The sequence below is a fragment of the Sarcophilus harrisii genome, chromosome 4, assembly GCF_902635505.1.
Source record: "Sarcophilus harrisii chromosome 4, mSarHar1.11, whole genome shotgun sequence".
Taxonomy (NCBI): Eukaryota; Metazoa; Chordata; class Mammalia; order Dasyuromorphia; family Dasyuridae; genus Sarcophilus; species Sarcophilus harrisii.
The window spans coordinates 273395504-273413753 of record NC_045429.1 but is presented as its reverse complement, the minus strand read 5'-3'; positions in this window follow the sequence as shown (position 1 = coordinate 273413753).

The window sequence follows — 18250 nt, the reverse complement described above, 5'->3', positions numbered from 1 at the left end:
GAAAAGCTGACAAATATTAAATAATAAATGCTCAAATGGTTATAGAAAAACAAGTACATTAACACTGTTGGTAAATTCTGGAAAGCAGTTTGAATTATTTCAAAATGTTATTAAACTGTGCTTATGTTTTTTCTAAGTGATATACCATTATTTGATACCCCTGAGAACCAATAAGATGAAAAGAAACCATTTGTACAAAAATATTTAAAGGAGTTCTTTTTCTTGTGTCAAAGAGTTGAAAACTGAGAGAGTGCCATCATTTGGGGAATGAATAAAGAAGTATAATATATAAATGTGATGAAATACTATTATACTTTAAAAAATTATTAAAGGGATGGTTTCAGAGAAATCTAGAAAAACTTGTATGAACAGATGGAAAATTAAGTAAGTAGAACGAGGGGGAAATTGTCTACAATAAAAACGTTATAAAGGATTTAGGAATTCAGACAATGACCAGTTATCATTCCAGAGGATTAATGACATAATATAGGACATGACCAATCAAGGAATTTGTTTCACTTGTTGATACATATGTGTCACAGAGGTTTTATTTACTTTTTCAATGCAAGGTAATGGTAGAGGGAAAAGGATTTTCATGATTAAAAAAATAATAATCTTAAATTTAAATTTCTTTAGTTGCCAAGAAGTTAGGTGATTTGTCCATGATTACATGATCAGCATTTGTCAAAGATGCAATTTGAACAGAGACTAGATTTTTATCTATAATGCCAAACATTCATATTCACTGACATGATCATGTAAAGTTTACTCAATTGAAGCTTTCTTCAAATTTTCAAACCTTACAATATTTGCATGTGAAAAGCTACTTTAAAATTACTCTATTTTTCTATATATTCTTTACATCTATTTTTAAATGTTTAGCCATAAATGTAAATTTAGAATAGATTTCCAGTTAATTTTATCCAAAAAATTAAAGAGATCCTCATGTATTTTCTACACATTTTAGCTATATGTAAAACTCATCTCCTTGTCACCATAGTTTCAAATTTTGACAATAATATTTCTAAGTTAGTTAAATTTAGGGATGATTCTTGTTGGCATGCTAAAAATTCTGTCATTGTAGCCATCTGTCCTCTTTTTCAATATTTCTAGAAATTTTTCTGGCATTATTTCTGAAAATATGATGATCACATTTTTCTTCACCATTTTTGGAAAGCCCACTGATTCTTAAATTTTCTTTTTTGTTGTTGTTTTGGCTTTATCCTTGAAAAGGATAAATTCCAGTTTTTTTAAAACTATAAAATTTTAGGGAAACTTTTTTTATGTTTCTGGGATTTGATCTTCAAATGAAATAATTCTGTTTTTTTTAGTCCATTGTCTTATTTTTCTCAGATATTTACTTAACAATTGTTTCATCACATTGTCTTGTGGGTGGTGGCTGCTGAAGAAGTAATCACAAAAGGAAAAGGATAGGAAGAAGAAGATATTTGCATATGTTAACATTTTAAAATATTTTTCCTATAAACAAGTCATTTTTTAAATTTCTCAAAAAGTCAAATGTAATTTTCCTTTTCTTTCTCATTGTTAATTTTTTTACTTTACAATACAAACTACAACTTTACTTTATAATTTACTTTACAATTCTTTACAATTTTACTTTACAATTTAATAAATATATGGCTTGGGAATTATAACTAATATTTCTCTGTGCGGGAGTTCTATATATTTCCTTCACTTAATGAATTTTAATGAAAATAAACTTGAAGAACAAGGATAAGAGAAACTAGTGTTTAGTGGAATAAGATCAGGAGAAGCCCTTAAAGGGGTGGCTTTGAGTTGAGTTTTGAAGGATCTTAGAGATGCTAAAAGGCAGAAGTAAAAGAGGGAGTACATGTATAAGATAAAGACTGTACTAAAGCATAGAGATAAGGAGATGGAAAGTCATGCATTATGACAATGAAAAATTTCAGATTGGCTTGATTGTAGACTTCATGGAGGAGAAGAATTTTCAATGAGCTATTTCAGAAAAAATTGTATGCCTTGGAGCTTATTTTAGTATAGAATTCCTTTTGTGACACATTTTTTTCTTAGTTTGTATTGTGTTGCCAATTAGACATGGCAGTGGCTACAAGCTACAAGCTTGGTAAAAGTGTACTGGATGGGAGTTTAGCTGAGATTGCAAAATTTTTAGGGAGAAGTGATCTGAGTGACCTTTGGAGCTGGAGAAAAACTCCCATCTTAAGAGTAAAAACTAAATTGATAATAAAGGATGTGGACAGTCTTCCTGTTGTCTAAATGTCTTTGGTGCCTGAAACTATGGAAGTAGGTGGCCAGCTTACTCACTTCTAAAATGTGGTACTTCTGTGATAGAAGCCTACATATCCCCATCATTGTCAGATGTCAGTGTTCCAGAATCTTAAAATTAGCTTTACAGCTAAAGAAAAATTAAGATTATGATAATGGGTGGATGGTCTGGTGTTTGCTGAATTGTGGAGGTGTGGTTGTGAGTTACAATGGTCTAATTCCAATGTATAGAAAGCTGAGATGCTTTGAGATCCAGCCACTTAGAAAAAGCATAATCAGAGAAGAAGGAATAAAGAAATAAGAATAAGGAAAATAAACATGGGAAGAGCTGAAAGTACTAAATATTTTAGGAAGAAAATTCAAAGCCTTTAACACAAACAGATAAATCAACAGAAAAAAAAACTGAAGTAAATAAGGCCTCTGAATCTAGTAAATGAATTTCAAGCATATATGAATAAATACTGCAAAATAAAGGGAACTGAATCAACATGTGATGAGACAGACGGCCCTATAGAATTAAGGGAGAGTATTGAATAAGAAAACATTGCTCCTGAGTAGTTTAAAAGAGAAAGGAGAATTATGAGAACAGAATGCATGTCGAGGTCAGCCAAAAGTTTAAATTTAAATTTTAAAAAGTTAGCAAAATAAAAAAACTGAATCTGTAATGGCTTGGCATTACATTATTTGCCTCACCAAAATAATAAGAGAGAGAACAATAGTTGAGAATGCAAATACACAGAAGTGGACAACCTAAGAGTTCCAAAAACAAACAAATAACAGCATTAAAATATGCTATGCTAGCAAAATATACTGATCTCAAAGATAGGATGTATAAAGAATCATAGGTGTCTCAGAAGACCAAGAGAAGAGAAAAAACGTTAACACAATAATGAAGGAAATAATTGAAGAGAACTGCCCAGAACTTTTGAATATAGAAAATGAAATCCAAATGAAAGAACTAATAAGTCACTTCCAGAATATTAAAGTTGATAAATGTGATCTGAATATACATGCAAGGGAAGAAGGAACAATGAGTAAAATGAACATTCCAACTCACCCAAAAGATACTCCATCGAATAGAGTCATCAGAGACATGGCATATTTGAAAATAGCCAGGTTTTCAGTTAATTCTACTTATACGTTAGGAATTTGTTTATAGAAAAGTCAGAATTCCAAAGAGTATATTGAAAAAGATCAAGATACAAGGGGAATGTGGAGAGAAGGCTAAATAAGATGGAAAAGAATATCTAAAGGGTAGTACATGTTTAGATGATATTCACATAGACCAATAATTAAGGATAAATGATATTTGGAAAGCAGATTAAAAGTGTATAGCAGCCATAAGGAAAGGAAAATAATCAGACCATTTACAATTTGTTGAAATGAAATGATATGTATTGGTAATGTCTGATAGTAGCAGCATCCCAGATAGTTCCGGGTTCCTTTCTGGGCCTTTGAAATGAAGAGAACTGAAACTTTCTCAATCTGTTGGTATTGACATTGAGGTAAATTTAAGTCATGAATTATAATATTGTCCATTAATCTTCCTCCAGTCCTGAATTCTTGCCTTTCCAAGAGCAAACAAAGCTAAAGATGTTCTCAGGCCCTTTGTATGTATAGAAACTTATACATGCAATTAAAATGAATATATGATCTGAAAACAAGATTAATTGATTTAGAGCTATAATATGATTATCTGAACCTCAATTTCCTCATTTTTAAAATGTGCAGTTGAAGTAGATCCTCTCCAAAGTCACTCCAGATTCTGTCTTTTGAGACCTAATTTTTAAACTATATATTCTGATAGTTTTGGATTTATGTCTCTTTCATTTCCAACTACATTCCTCTCCCTTCCACTACTCACTGAACTATCCCTTCTAACAGAGAGGGGGGAAAAAAGGCAATTCTGAGAAAGTAAAGCATTAATTGAGTCTGACAGTAAGTGTGACATTCCACATCCTTAGTAGTTCACCTCTACAAGGAAGAAAGACATATTTTCTCTAGGGATGAGCTTTGTCATTATAATTACATACTGCTTAGTTTAGAATTGTGTTCTTTTCCTTTATGCAGTTATAGTCATTGCATACATTATTTTCCTAGTTCTTAATTCCCTCTGCATGCATTCACATGATTCTTCAAGAATTCATAGGAATGGAAGGGATATTTGTTAGATACTGATGAGAGAATCTGGTGGACCCTCAGGCAATAACAGAAAATGACTTAACTGATTCTGAATCCCTCTTAGGACCAATGTGTTTTCTTGAACTCAAAGCTCACTCCTGAATTTTTTTTAAAGCTATGGAAACAGGGGACATTACCCACTGATTACACTGAGTAGTTTCATGGCTATAATCTTCAAGAAACTCTTTGAAGTGATTAAAGTCACTATTGAAATCAATGTCATACCAGCTTTAATTCTGACAGTTTCTTTTTTTGTTGTTTGTGGTGGGAACAATATCCTAATCTGTGCTCTCACACAAGCTAGGCTGTTTTTTTTTCTGTTGTTAATATTGTCATCAAGACTTGATTGGCACAGGAGAATTAAAGGTTCTGCCTATCAATATCATTTCTACCTTTCCTGAGTACAAAATATCAGATTAGCACCAGGCCCCTCTGTGATGCTTGGCAGGTAGAAAACTATAAAAAACTCAGACAAGGGAGCTTAGCTCAACTGAATCAACTTGTGGCTATTGTCATTTTAGTTATGTCTGACTCTTCATGATCCCATTTAGGATTTTCTTGGCAAAGATATTGCAATGATTTGCCATTTCCTTCTCCAGCTCATTTTACAGATCAGGAAACTGAGGCAAACAGGGTGAAGTGACTTACCCAGGATGACATGACATAGCTAGTAATATCTGAAGCCAGATTTTAAGTCAATATGAGTCTTCCTGACTCCAGGTCTGGAACTAGCCATTATATTACCTTAATACCTATCTTTGGTCCAAATACTTGTACTATGGCTAAGTAATTCTTTTTTAACAGCTAAATGATCTCTAAATATCTCATTTATTCCTATAACAGACTTGAATTAAGAGAGGACTTAACCTGAGTCAGGTCCAGAACACAAAACAAAAACAAAACAAAACAAAACCCAATAGTTGTAAATGTACAAGATTGAAAGATAATAAACTTGTTGAAGTGGAGGTTGGAGAGAGCAGATAAAGGTGATCCTGGATTAGTCTTTAGATTTCTAGTGGTGCTTTTCATTATGCTTCTAAAGGGGATGGCTGCTAACTGTGAGACACCTCCCACCCCTGGGATATTAGAGAATAAATTGCCTGTAGCCATTTAGCTAGGAGGGATCAATATAAATGTGCTCGGTAACCTAAAGAATTGTACCTTAAAGATAATCTTGGTAAATTATCTTTTAGTCCCCTTAGGTATTGTCTCTCTGGGAATTCCAGTTTGGTGATTTAAGCCTCTTCTCAGTTCTACTGAAATCTCTTCAACTCAGTTTACCTACAAAGCACCCAAATGGATTTGAATTGGGAGAGGGAGACTTGAAAATGATTTTACCCCCATAAAAATAAAATAAAAAGACAAACCTTAAAGGCTTACATGTGCTCTTCCCTTGCTAAAACTCTAAGTCTTTTACTGCTATTAATTATCACCCAATTGCTTCAGGAAAGATGTCCTAAAAGAAGATTCCTCCCAGATAAAAGAAAGTCATATTCATGTGTGAATTAGAAAAGAACTACTTGGCTTTGAATGACTTTTTGGAAATGACAGCAAGCTGAATAAGCAGTCCTGTCCTATAATTGCATTCAAACATACCCAAGCAATTGAGGGATGGCACAGGGGGTATTAACAATAAGAGAATGCAAGCCAAGGCAGACTCTGAGTATTTTAGAATCATTTAGCAGCTGTGCTGAAGAAATTATTTGAGTTTTCTGTGTTTGCTTGTTTTAAATTTGTGAGAAGCCAACGAAAAATTTATAATATGACCTTTGTTGTGGTTTTTTGATACAAACCCTTTGGGGATCACAAAAAGAGCTACTGTCAATATTTTATACATATGGGACTTGTTCCTCTTTCTTTGATCTCTCTTTTGAGTATAAGGCTAACCAATCCAAAAAAAACTTTTTTTGTGGTAGCAAAAAAAAACAAAACAAAAAAAAAAACAAGGAAACCAAGGAAGTACCCATCAGTTGAAGAATAGCTGAATATGTCATGGTATATGAATGTGCTATAATACTATTGTGTCATAAGAAATGAAGAAATAAATTATTTCAAAAAAGACAGGGAAAAATTTCTATAAATTGATGCAAAGTGAGGTAAGCCAAACCAGAAGAACAATTTACATTATAAAATTGTTACAGAGTAGAATGCTGGGCCTTGTGTCTGGATGGAAGACTCATCTTTGTGAGTTCAAAACTCACCTCAGACACTTACTACTTGTGTGGTCTTGGATGAGTAACTTAACCCTGTTTGCCTCAGTTTCTTATCTATAAAATGAGCTGGAGAAAGAAATGGCAGACCAGTCTCTTTCCCAAGAAAACCCCAAATGAGGTCACAGAGAGTTGGACATGATTGAAAAACAACTGAACAATATCAGTATTATAAAAATGAACAATTTTGGAAACTTTTGTAAACTGATGAAGAAGAAAATGAACAGAACTAGGAAAATAATTGATATAGTGAAAATACTATAAAAACAAATATCTTTGAAAACTATAAAAACTATCATCAATAACAATGATCATAATTACAGAGGACCAGTAATGAAACATGCCTCCCATTGAAGAGAGCTGATGAGTTTAGAATGGAGAATGAGATATAAATAAATATATATGTATATATATGATGTTGAGAAAATGTTTTTCAAGGAAAACATTCAAGATATGCAAATTTGTCACATGAAATTTTTCTTTTCTTTTTTTTCATGGGAGAGGTGATTGGGAAGGAGACAAAATAGATTTTTGTTCATTTTGTAAAAATAGAGAGGTAGTAAGTGCTGCAGATAAGGATTGTTGCATGCACTAATATTATTAGTCTAGTGTTTTTATTAATCTTAACAATTAGTTTTATTAGACTCATTAGTATTATTAGTCCTAATTTGGTGATTTAAACCTCTCAGTTCTGCTGAGTATCATTAGTCTTAACTATTTTACTTTGTCATAAGAGACCTCTCACTAAGTAAGAGTGATCCATAAATGTTTATAAATCTATAAATGTAATATCAAAACAAAAGACATCAAAACCTTTTAAAAAGAAAAATAATTAAAAAACTTTCTACATAATTAGAAATTAGAGGTTTGTTTAAATTATAAGGATACAATAACAATGGAGAAAGAGTTTGACAGATTACAAATTCTTTTTGACATTTCAAAAAACATTTCATTACCAGTGCCCTAAAATATTTTTCCATATTTGTGCTTTAAAATGCACCTACTTAAATATGCATCAGAACTCTATAATTATGCTATTATAACTATAATGGCTTAGTAAATAAAAATCACTTTTCCTTTTGGCTTGAAGAATTCCAAAAGCCTTGGAATAGATTATTTTTCTAGTAAATGAGAAGGAACTAAACTGAAGTAAGACAGCTAGAGATATACTTACCTATAGAAAGTTTTTAAAATAAGTCTTTTTAAAAATCAAATAAATTATTCTTAACTTTTTAACTTTAAAAAATTAAAGGAGTCAAATTAAAACATCAATGTTTTTTTCTCTTCAGGTACCCAAAGACATTTCTGAAATTGGATATATGGATAATTGTGCCAATTGCACCCTAGTGCTTGCAAGGGTACTGCATCAGTTTAAAAAGTTTCTACTTTCACCCTTGAAATGTGAACTGTGGGTTATAATTACTTCTCTCTTAGAGCTTTCAGAGTTGAGAGCTCAGGTATTCTTATCAACCCCCATGGTTGTGCCAATCTGAGCTGGACATTCCAAGTTTTGGTGGTAAATCTTAAACTTGAAACATCAGAATATCTTAGATATTCCTGAGAACAGAAGCAATTTACTGCATTAGAGAGGATGGTCACTGACAAAAAAGCAAACCCATGCTTTTGGAATTGCTTTATCTGTTTGATGCTATAATTTCTAATTTCATCAACTGTAGTAGAAGAGCCAGGTATGACAAGAGTCAGATCGCTGTATTAGCAACACCCATGCTCATGCTGAGCAGAGGAGGGCAATATTAGGAATGATTTGCAGCAACCTTCTATAAAGTTTGACCGAGTCAGACCTGCCTAAGCAGGGTACTGTTAGGTCCCAAACATTGAAGCCCAATGGTGCCCAAGACTATGTCAATAGTCTGCCCTAATTTAGGGCAAAAGAGCTCAGGAAAACTGGTGCCCTGGATTATGGGCAATAGGCAGAGATGGGAAGAGAAGGGAGGGACAAGCCCATTGTAGGCCATTGGTTACCATGATATCTTAGTGATTGGTCCTTCCACATTGCTGTAGGTACAAAACAGTGATTATTTTCTAACTTCTCTTTTAAAGGGCTGGGAGTACCAAAGTGACTGGAAGGAATCATGCTTTGTAATAAAGGAAAAATGAAAGTATCTCACTGACCCTCAAAGAAGAAGGGGGACAATCCTTTAAAGGGATCTCATGGGATAAAAACTTTCATCATCATCACTGACTGCCCCATAGAGGGAGAGGTTCTTGGTTGAGAAGTTAGGGAACATTAAGTTGGGTATTGTACAAGTTGGGGAGATATAATGGTTCAATATTCCTTTTTTTATCATGAGTATCAAAGACTATAAAGTAACATTATCTTTGATCTATCCCTGATGTTGCCAATAATGCTCTTTTTTGTGATCACTTTTTTACATTGAAAGACTGGCTTTGAATTGTGGACATTTGCATCACCCACCACATGCAGCTTATTATTTAGACCTGGGGACCAACCCATCCTGGGAATCTCCCAACTTCACTCATTCTGTTTCAGAACTACGCTGTTTTGGGTTTTTTTTAATTTTTGCTATATTTCTGTTTTATTTTTTCTATTCTTACTTTTATAGAGCCATTTCTGTCATGTCTGATTCTTTGGGATTTGGGATTTTCCTGGCAAAGATACTGGAGTGGTTTGTCATTTCCTTCTCCAGTTCTTTTTACAGATGAAGAAACTGAGGCAAATAAGGTTAAGCGACTTGCCCAGGTTCCCACAGCCAGTAACTGTCTGGAGCCCACTTTGAACTCAGAAAGATGATGCTCTGTGATGATTCGCTGTGTCACCTAAATACCTCAATTCTTTTAGGGATGTTTATATAGAGGGTCAGAACTGACCAGTTAACATACTAATAAATGGCGCTCAAGTTGTTTTAGTGGTGGGGATCCTCTAGAAGACTTTAAGATCTTACCATCAAGTGACTGAGTGAAATAGAAATGCTATCCTAATCCCAATTTATCCTTTAAAGGTATTGAGACATTCTTCCAAACTTGATCAGCTCAGGTTGTTGAAAACACTGCCTCATTTCCTAAGTGTAAAATAATCAGAGGGATCATAGTAAAAACCATCTTGGTAGACAGCTAAAACAGCTTGAGGGGAATCAAAGTCTTCGAACTCATTAGTGATTTAGAGGGGTGTCTATCTTAAGATAGTGAATGAAGCCTTTGTATAATTTACTTAAATCCAATTCATGCTCAAGTGATCACCCTGTGATATCACTGATCCTTCTTGAAACAAAGGACAAACAACGTTAACAAGGAGCTCCAGGCACCTTCTGTTTGAAGAATGACTGGTGAAAAATAATGGGCAAGCAGCTCAGACAAAGAAACATCACTCAGCTAAATCAATACAAAATGTTCTCAATATCTATCTTTCTTCAATATCCATTTCCTTCTATAATTATGTAAATCTCATTTTGTTTCAATATCAAACTTGAACCACATCAGACCCAGACTACATCATTTACAGTAATATAGTAAAGTGTCATTCCATAATTTCTTTGACTTCACATTCAAATCATATATCTTTCTTTTGTGTTGATGTCAGTGTTCAAGAATATAATATATTTATTTCTGATTACTGTTTTAATGACATGACATAAATTACAAAGTTACATTTATATTATTGCTATTTTGATATAATTTGGAATAGCATCTATAATTCATTCTTTAACCTGAATGTTATCAAACAAATAATGTTTAGGTCGTCTTATAGGCATAAATCTTCTGATTTTATTTTTCTTGTTTATTTTTTTGCATTGTAATCTATAAGACAAGTTTATAAAAATTTTACTTTTCTGGTTTTGTGGGGGTTAGGAGGGGAAAAAGGATAGTTAATCAGAAAATGTCCCTGGTGTAAAAAAACTCATCATCAATTTAAATTAATAAATAAAACTCTACTCTTTTCAATTGATCCATATCATTTTTTTTTATTTCAGAGAATTAGACATTTTGGAAAATGTTCCATTTAATTAGGGTAGGAAGAGGGAGAATTCTAGTCTCTAATTTTGCCATTTATTTTTCTCTATGTAGCTTTCAAAAGCTTATTCCTTCAGCATCTTATTCTAGTCCAAAATTTCTTTCTTGTTTTTCTTTCTGTCTGACTTAACATAGTTCATTTCACTACTTTCGTTTTATTTTTCTTTATTATTTTTTAAAATTCCTTTTGCAGTTGAACTAAGGTAGGTGTTCCTTTATAAGTTTAGGTGCTATACCATTAGGGGACTGATTCAATATTAATATTCTGTTAATATCATTAATCATAATTTCACATTAATGCTTTCTCATTGGAATTTTGTTTCTTTCTATATGAGCTTTACAATTCCAGATTTTTCTGAAACTAGTTGAAATAGAACGTATTTTAATCCATGCTCTCTACTTAAATGTGTTTAAACATTTTTTTTGCATCAAATTCATTTTGTAAGCATTATTTTTATTGTTGTTGAGTTATTTCAGTCATGTGTGACTTCTCATAATCCCATTTAAGGTTTTCTTGGCAAAGATACTAGAGTGGTTTGCCATTTCCTCTTCCAGTTCATATTACAGATGAGGAAACGGAGGTAAACAGGATGAAGTGCCTTCTCTAGGAGCATATAGCAGTTAAGTGTCTGATGCCACATTTAAATTCAGTTCCTTTTGATTCCTGGCCCAGCACTTTCTCTATTGCATCATGCAGTTGCCCATATAAGCATCATATCTTTGGATTTTTAAAACATCAATTCATTAATGTTTTCTTCTATATATAAAAGGAACTAATCTTAAGATAATGGTTCTGGAAATGGAAGGGACTGCAGAGGCCTAATCATTTCCAATCCTTCCTCTAAAGCCTTATTTTACCAATAAACAAACTGAAGCCTGATAAAGTTAAATGAAAGTTACACAGGTAGGAAACATCAGAGGTAAAATTTGAACACAATAACTCTGAGTTCAGAGTCAAGGCTCATTCTACTTGCTAAATTTTATTTTTCTTCTAATATGCTGTTGTTTTATCTTTTTGAATGTATTATTTATAAGCTAAAATATGAGCAATATTAAAATAAAATAGAATCTTAATTTCACTAACATTAATAGCAACTCTTCTTTAATATGCAGACCCATATATTACACTAAAGATAGTTTCCATTTTTAAAACCATTTGTAAATTTTGAAAAGACCTGACATCTTTGCTGTCTTTCCACTCTGAGTCATTAATTTTTTTTATTATTCCCCTCCCCATTTCTTTGCCCTATTCAATTTACCTTTCATTCTTTATCTTTCATACCCCCAAAAAACTTTTCCTCCCTTCCCTCTCTCTACTATTTGTTTTTCTTGAATCCATTTATTATATCCAATTACTAATTACATTCGGTTAATATTATATTATTTCAATAAGTAATAATATTACCAATAATAAGTAATACTAATTCAGTTACATTCAAATACTAATTTAAACAATGCTATTATTTTGATCACCTTTAGTGCTTAATGTTTAACACTGGGATAATTAGCTAACAGAAGCTATGTATAAATAATTGGCATATATTATACTTTGCTAATGATGTTCCTCTGTTTTTATACTTTTCTTGGTTTCACATATCAAAGTTATGGATCATCTCTTCAATAGAAATTCTGAAATAATCATACTTCATTCACAGAAAGAATGTCTAACTTTTCTGGGAAGTATATTTGAAGATGAAATCACATAGCTTTCTTTTTGATATATCACAGAGCATTTTTCCATCATTCATTGCTTCTTTAAAAAATTCTTATGCAATTTAAATGGATATACTTTAGTATAATTTTTTTATATATGCCTGCTTGCAAAATTGCCTTCTTGTGATTTTAGTCTCCAAGCTTGACAATGATACAGCAATGAGTTAAATCTGGGATTTACCCTTGTTTTGCTATCCTATGAATTTTCAGTTTTCCATTTTTGAGTTTGTCTAGGTCCCATAAGAAATTTTCTATTATTATTTCCCAACATGGAATAGTTAGGATCTCATCTTCATGGTTTGTAGAAGCCTGATAGTTCTTAAATCTTCTGTCCTTACTCTCGTCTCCAGATCTCTCATCTTTGCTTTAATAAATTCCAAATATTTTTTCCAGTTCCCAGATGTCTAAACTCAATTCTCTGTCTCCTTGGTATGATGTTTCTACCATTCTGAACCATAAAGTGATTGATTTTCAGCAAGTCCATTGAATCAATGACATTCTTCATAAATGTTTCTGAATTACTGTGCTTCAACATCATCTTTGTTAGATTTTTTAAAAATTATCTTCATGTTTTTAATTTCATCTCATAATATTTTTGATAATTTCATTTCTTTTATTCATTTTTATTGGGAAATTCTGGTTTAAATCTTCAACTGATAATGTTTAAGTGTGTTTCTCATACTTTCCCTTCTGTTTTTCTCCAATTTTTTTTCATTGTCAATTTTTTTTTTACTTTTTTAAATTGGCTTTGGGGTGTTTCTTATACTTTTGTTTCTTTCAGAGCATTTTCCTAGATAGTTTTGAGAGGGATATTGAGAAATTAGAAACTAAACTTTCCTAACAACCTCTCAGTCTTCGATTTTCCTTAATGTCTCAAACTATTTCTTAACTTTCATCCCAATTAAACATATTTCCTGTTATAACCTATTGATGGATTTTGCTTTTGATTTGTTTTATGTATCCTTTTCTCCTAATATGATAATTCCAAACATAATTAATGTTTGAAATGCTAAAAAAAAATTTTCACCTTGCTATCCCCTGAAGGGAGTTAATCTTATTCATACATAAATATTTAAACTAAATAATGCACCAAATATTTTTCTTTCTTTCAAGTTGCTGGCATATGGCTTGACCTCCTTTTTTCTAAAGATAGACATTTTACTTTGTTATTATTTCAAGTCACGTTTGATGTCTTTGTGTTATTTTACCAGTCTGGATATAGTTTAATCTTCCTAGGTTTTTAGTGAACTTTCAAAAAATCTCAGTCTATTCTTTTTTTTTCTCTTTTGCCTATGTTGTCATATCTTATTTCATAATCTTAATGACTTAGGTAGTAATAGGCATACATGTTTGTGTGAAAACATGTAAATGCACATCAAAGAATCTATTTTGAGGTTTCTGTTGCTAAATTCTTCAAGATATGTTGATCTCTGCATGATACTTTTGCCATTAAATAAAATTCTCAGATTTACAAAGTAATTCATCATAATTTCATTGTATTTCTTGTGTCTATCTTTGCCAAGTTTTTTGGTACTTCTTGTATTGCTGAAAAGAAATCCAGTGATATTCTAAGAGTCACATTTTAATAGATTTCTTTTTTCTTTTTCAACATATTTTTCTCTATAATTTTTAAATTTCATAATTATACAACTCAAGTCATGTTTTCCCCACTAAACTTGTATTCCAATGCCATTCTGTGGCATGGATAATAATTCTTAAGACTATGCTAACCCAGCATATACTCTGATAATAATAATGTGATTATTCTCATTATCATCATAATCTATAAGCCTATTGTAGGTACTAAGTTATTTTTATAAATTTATCCTCACAGCAACCCAATATCATCCCAATTTTATACTTGAGAAAATTGAACCAAACAGTACTTAAGTGACTTGTCCAAAGGCACACAGTGAGTTTCTGAGGCTGGGTTTGAACTCAGATTTTGAACTCAGGTTTTCCTGACTCCAAAACCTTTGGTAGTTCCAAAGTAGCTAGAAATCTCTGTGTGTACCCTTTGATCCAGCAATGTTTCTACTGGCCCTATATCCCAAAGAGATCTTAAAGGAGATACTGGGACCCAGATGTACAAAAATGTTTGTGGCAGCTCTTTTTGTAGCAGCAAGAAACTGGAAATTGAGTGATGCCCATCAGTTGGAGAATGGCTGAATAAGTTATGGTATATGAATGCTATGGAATATTACTGTTCTGTAAGAAATGATTTCAGAGAGGCTTAAAGAGACCTACATGAACTGATGCTAAGTGAAATGAGCAGAACCAAGAGATCATTATACAGCAATAAGATTATACTATGATCAAGTCTGATGGACCTGCCTCTCTTCAACAATGACAGGATTCAAAACAGTTTCAATTATTCAGATGAAGAGAATCAGCTACACGCAGAGAGAGGTCTGTAAGAACTGAGTGTGGTTCACAACATAGCATTTCCACTCTTTTTGTTGTTATTTGCATTTTATTTGGCTTCACTTTTTTCTTGTATGGCACCATAATTGTATAAATATATGCATATATTGGATTTAACATATATTTCTACAATGTTTAATATATATTAGATTACTTGACATCTAGGGGAGGATGCAGAGAAAAGGTAGAAAATTAATACACAGGGTTTTGCAAGGGCTAATGTTGTCCATGCATATGTTTTGGAAAATAAAAAGCTTTAATAAAAAAAAAAGAAAGAAATCTCTACACGTCATATAGTTCTAGGTTTAAGATTACATATAGAACAATGATCAAAAAAAAACAGTAGTATAGAACTGAACATTTCATGTTTTGTCACCAGTTGAAATTTTTTGGCCTCAGCAACTAATTAAACAATAAACTGAGTCATAGAAGAGTAGCACTCTTCATCAAGAGATGACTCAATAAATCTTGTGTAAACCCTTATATGCTTATCCTGAAGATAATATGTAAACTTTAAGGTCCAGAATAAATGTAGGTGCTATTGGAGTTTTGTAATTTCATCCATGAAATAACTTCCTAGTGTGGAAACTCCTATCATTGATGCAGATTGGAAATTGGTGTGTGACTCATAGGAAGAATGGATGACTCAAAGTTTTAGTGACGTTAGTCACTAATCACACTAATATGTGTCCAGGGTAAGGCTTTCATTCCCAAGTCTTTGTGACTGAAAGGCCAATTTTCTGTCAACCATTCCATGCTGCCTTTGGGATATTATTTTATTATTGTTTATTAATCTTTATTATTATATCTTCCTTAGTTTAAATTTTTACTAATAGCTTTATATACTAAGTAATTTTTCTTTTCTATGTGTTTTTTATATTGAATTTGGTACTTCTTTTAAATCATTTAATCATCTTATCTCATTTAATTTATCTTTTGGTACATAAAAAATATTTCTAATAGAATCTCAGCATCCATATCTCTTATTTAAAACTTTGGCCTTTTTTTAACCTCACAATAAATAGCTAATAATTCTTCCTTTCCTTGTAATAAAAAAATATATATATTTAAATAAAACCAATTAACAATGGCCATTGACCAATTCAGCATTTCTATCAACCTGATCTCTATCTGTACCATAGACTGCAACACTTCTGAAGTGTTAAATCTTTTTTTTTTAATATGGATACTATCTAATATGAGCTTTTCATGTGTAATTTCTTTAAATATGATTTATGAGACAGAGCTGCCTTTCCTATTATATTTTACCTAATCTGGTTTACTTTGCATATGAAAAACCAGTGAGAAAGAATGTAAGTTTACTGTAGCTAGAATTCTAAGATGGAACTTTCAGCTCATCCCCAAAATGACCAAACGTCTTTTGAAGTTCATGTGAAGAATTAGGGAGAGGAAACTGAGGTAGGTTTTTGTTTTGTTTGCTTTAGGAAAATGACAGGAGGGAACAGTCACTATTACAATTCAGGTACAATTCAGGCATAAGGAGATCTCACACACACATACACACACACACATACACACACACACACACACAGAATGTAGAGCGAGAATGGCCCATCTCTAGTGGTTGCTCATATAAATATGAACCATGAACAGGACCTTTATGAAAGTCTGCTCCCCATCCACTTGATACTTCTTCAAATGTCCCACAGCTGTATCAGACCTGGGCTTATACAAATACCTCTGATACCTTCTCTTTCTTCCAAGACTCTTGCTCAAATAAGGGTCAAAAGACTCAAAAATCATTCCTAGATAAATGGTTTGTGGATTTGGGGCAGTGACTGTTATTTCAGGAATTCTCTCACACCAAAGCTGAATGTTGCTCAGGCTGTCAGAGTTGTTTTTGTTCTAGGCACAAGCTGCCTTTCAGCTCATCCACTTGAATCTGTCCCTTGTACCTTTTTTTCCTGGCTAGAAGTCTGTACTGTTCAGTTTCATGTCAATGTTGAAGACACTGCTTTTTGAATTCCATTTTTTTTCTGTCTCTGACTCTTTTTCACTATAGTTAAAATTTTTTGGCAGTTAGCTCCATTTTCCAGGATCATCTGGGGCTTTTATTCTATATAGGACTTGAAGTGAATATGCCCTTAATGCTTCCCTCACAAGGCAGTCTGGCACTTACACAGGTTTATATCAACATGTCTTTGCTTATTACTAAGAATTCTTCCATGAATCAGGTGTGTTTTTTTTTCCTAGTCTTTGACCTTTTTTTCCATCTCGTTGTTATTCAGTCATTTTTAGTTACATCTAGTTCTTTGTGATCACAATTGTATTTTCTTGGCAAAGGCGATGGAGCAGTTTGCCATTTCTTCTACATCTCATTTCATAGATGAGGAAACTGAGACAAACAGAGTAAAATGACTTGCTCAGGATCACAAAGCTAGTAAGTATCTGAGCCAGATTTGACTCCTGGCCAAACACTCTATTCATTGCATCACCTAGCTGCCCACCTTATTTATAATATTTGTCCTTAAAGGGTCAGTTTACTTTTTTTGTTAGGGATCTAAAACCATTCATAGTCAAGGCTGATGATGGCAAATCATCACCTAGGTAATATTGGCTTCTGCTAAACATTTTGATTGTATACACTCAAGAAATAAAATGTCAGGGGAAAAACATAAACAGCAATTGCAGGTCCATGGTTCACTTTTTTTATACCACACAGAATCTCTCAAATGTTCCAGAATCTCTGCAAAATAAAACTGATTGACTGATCTTGTGAGATGAATTCAGCATGAATAATCATTGAGGTCAAAGAAACACCAATATGATCTTCACTTGAGATTTTGATACATGCCTTCTTGACCTTTGAACACTCTGGAATTGTCACTACAAACTTAATTATTTTACTTGAAGATAATAGAAACAGTATGTTTTGTCCATGGTTAATTTTTTTAAATTAATTCTGCCTTGTTTCCCTTTTACAGTGTTATAAAAAAATCTTAAGTTATCACCATTTCGAAATGATGCCATTTTCTTAGGCTCTTTCATATCATTCAAGTTTCCATACAGAATGACTTTTTATTAAAATATAAATCTTCAGCTCTTATTCTCACAATTAATTGTCTATTTGAATATATCCAGTCTCTGACCTTTTCTACATTTTCATCAGGTTTTGTGAATCTTCGGAGACATCTTTCTTACAATCTTTAAACCTTTTGGGCAAGTCAGGAACTCTTACCTGTGACATTATTTCATTCTCATAAATTTCTTTTTAACAGATTTAACATCAAGCAGAAGTTGATATTAGTTCTTTTCACTAAATGCTCCCTTATGTTTATATGTTTGCTGCCCCTGTTAGTATAGGAGTTGCAGGCCAACTTCAACAATACAGATGCTAGGGTGATCCCTGTCTCTACTATTATTTGACACTAGAGATAGTATAGCAATATGATAAGAACAGTTAAGGGAATAACTATTGGCAAGAGGAGATAACAATGATCATTATT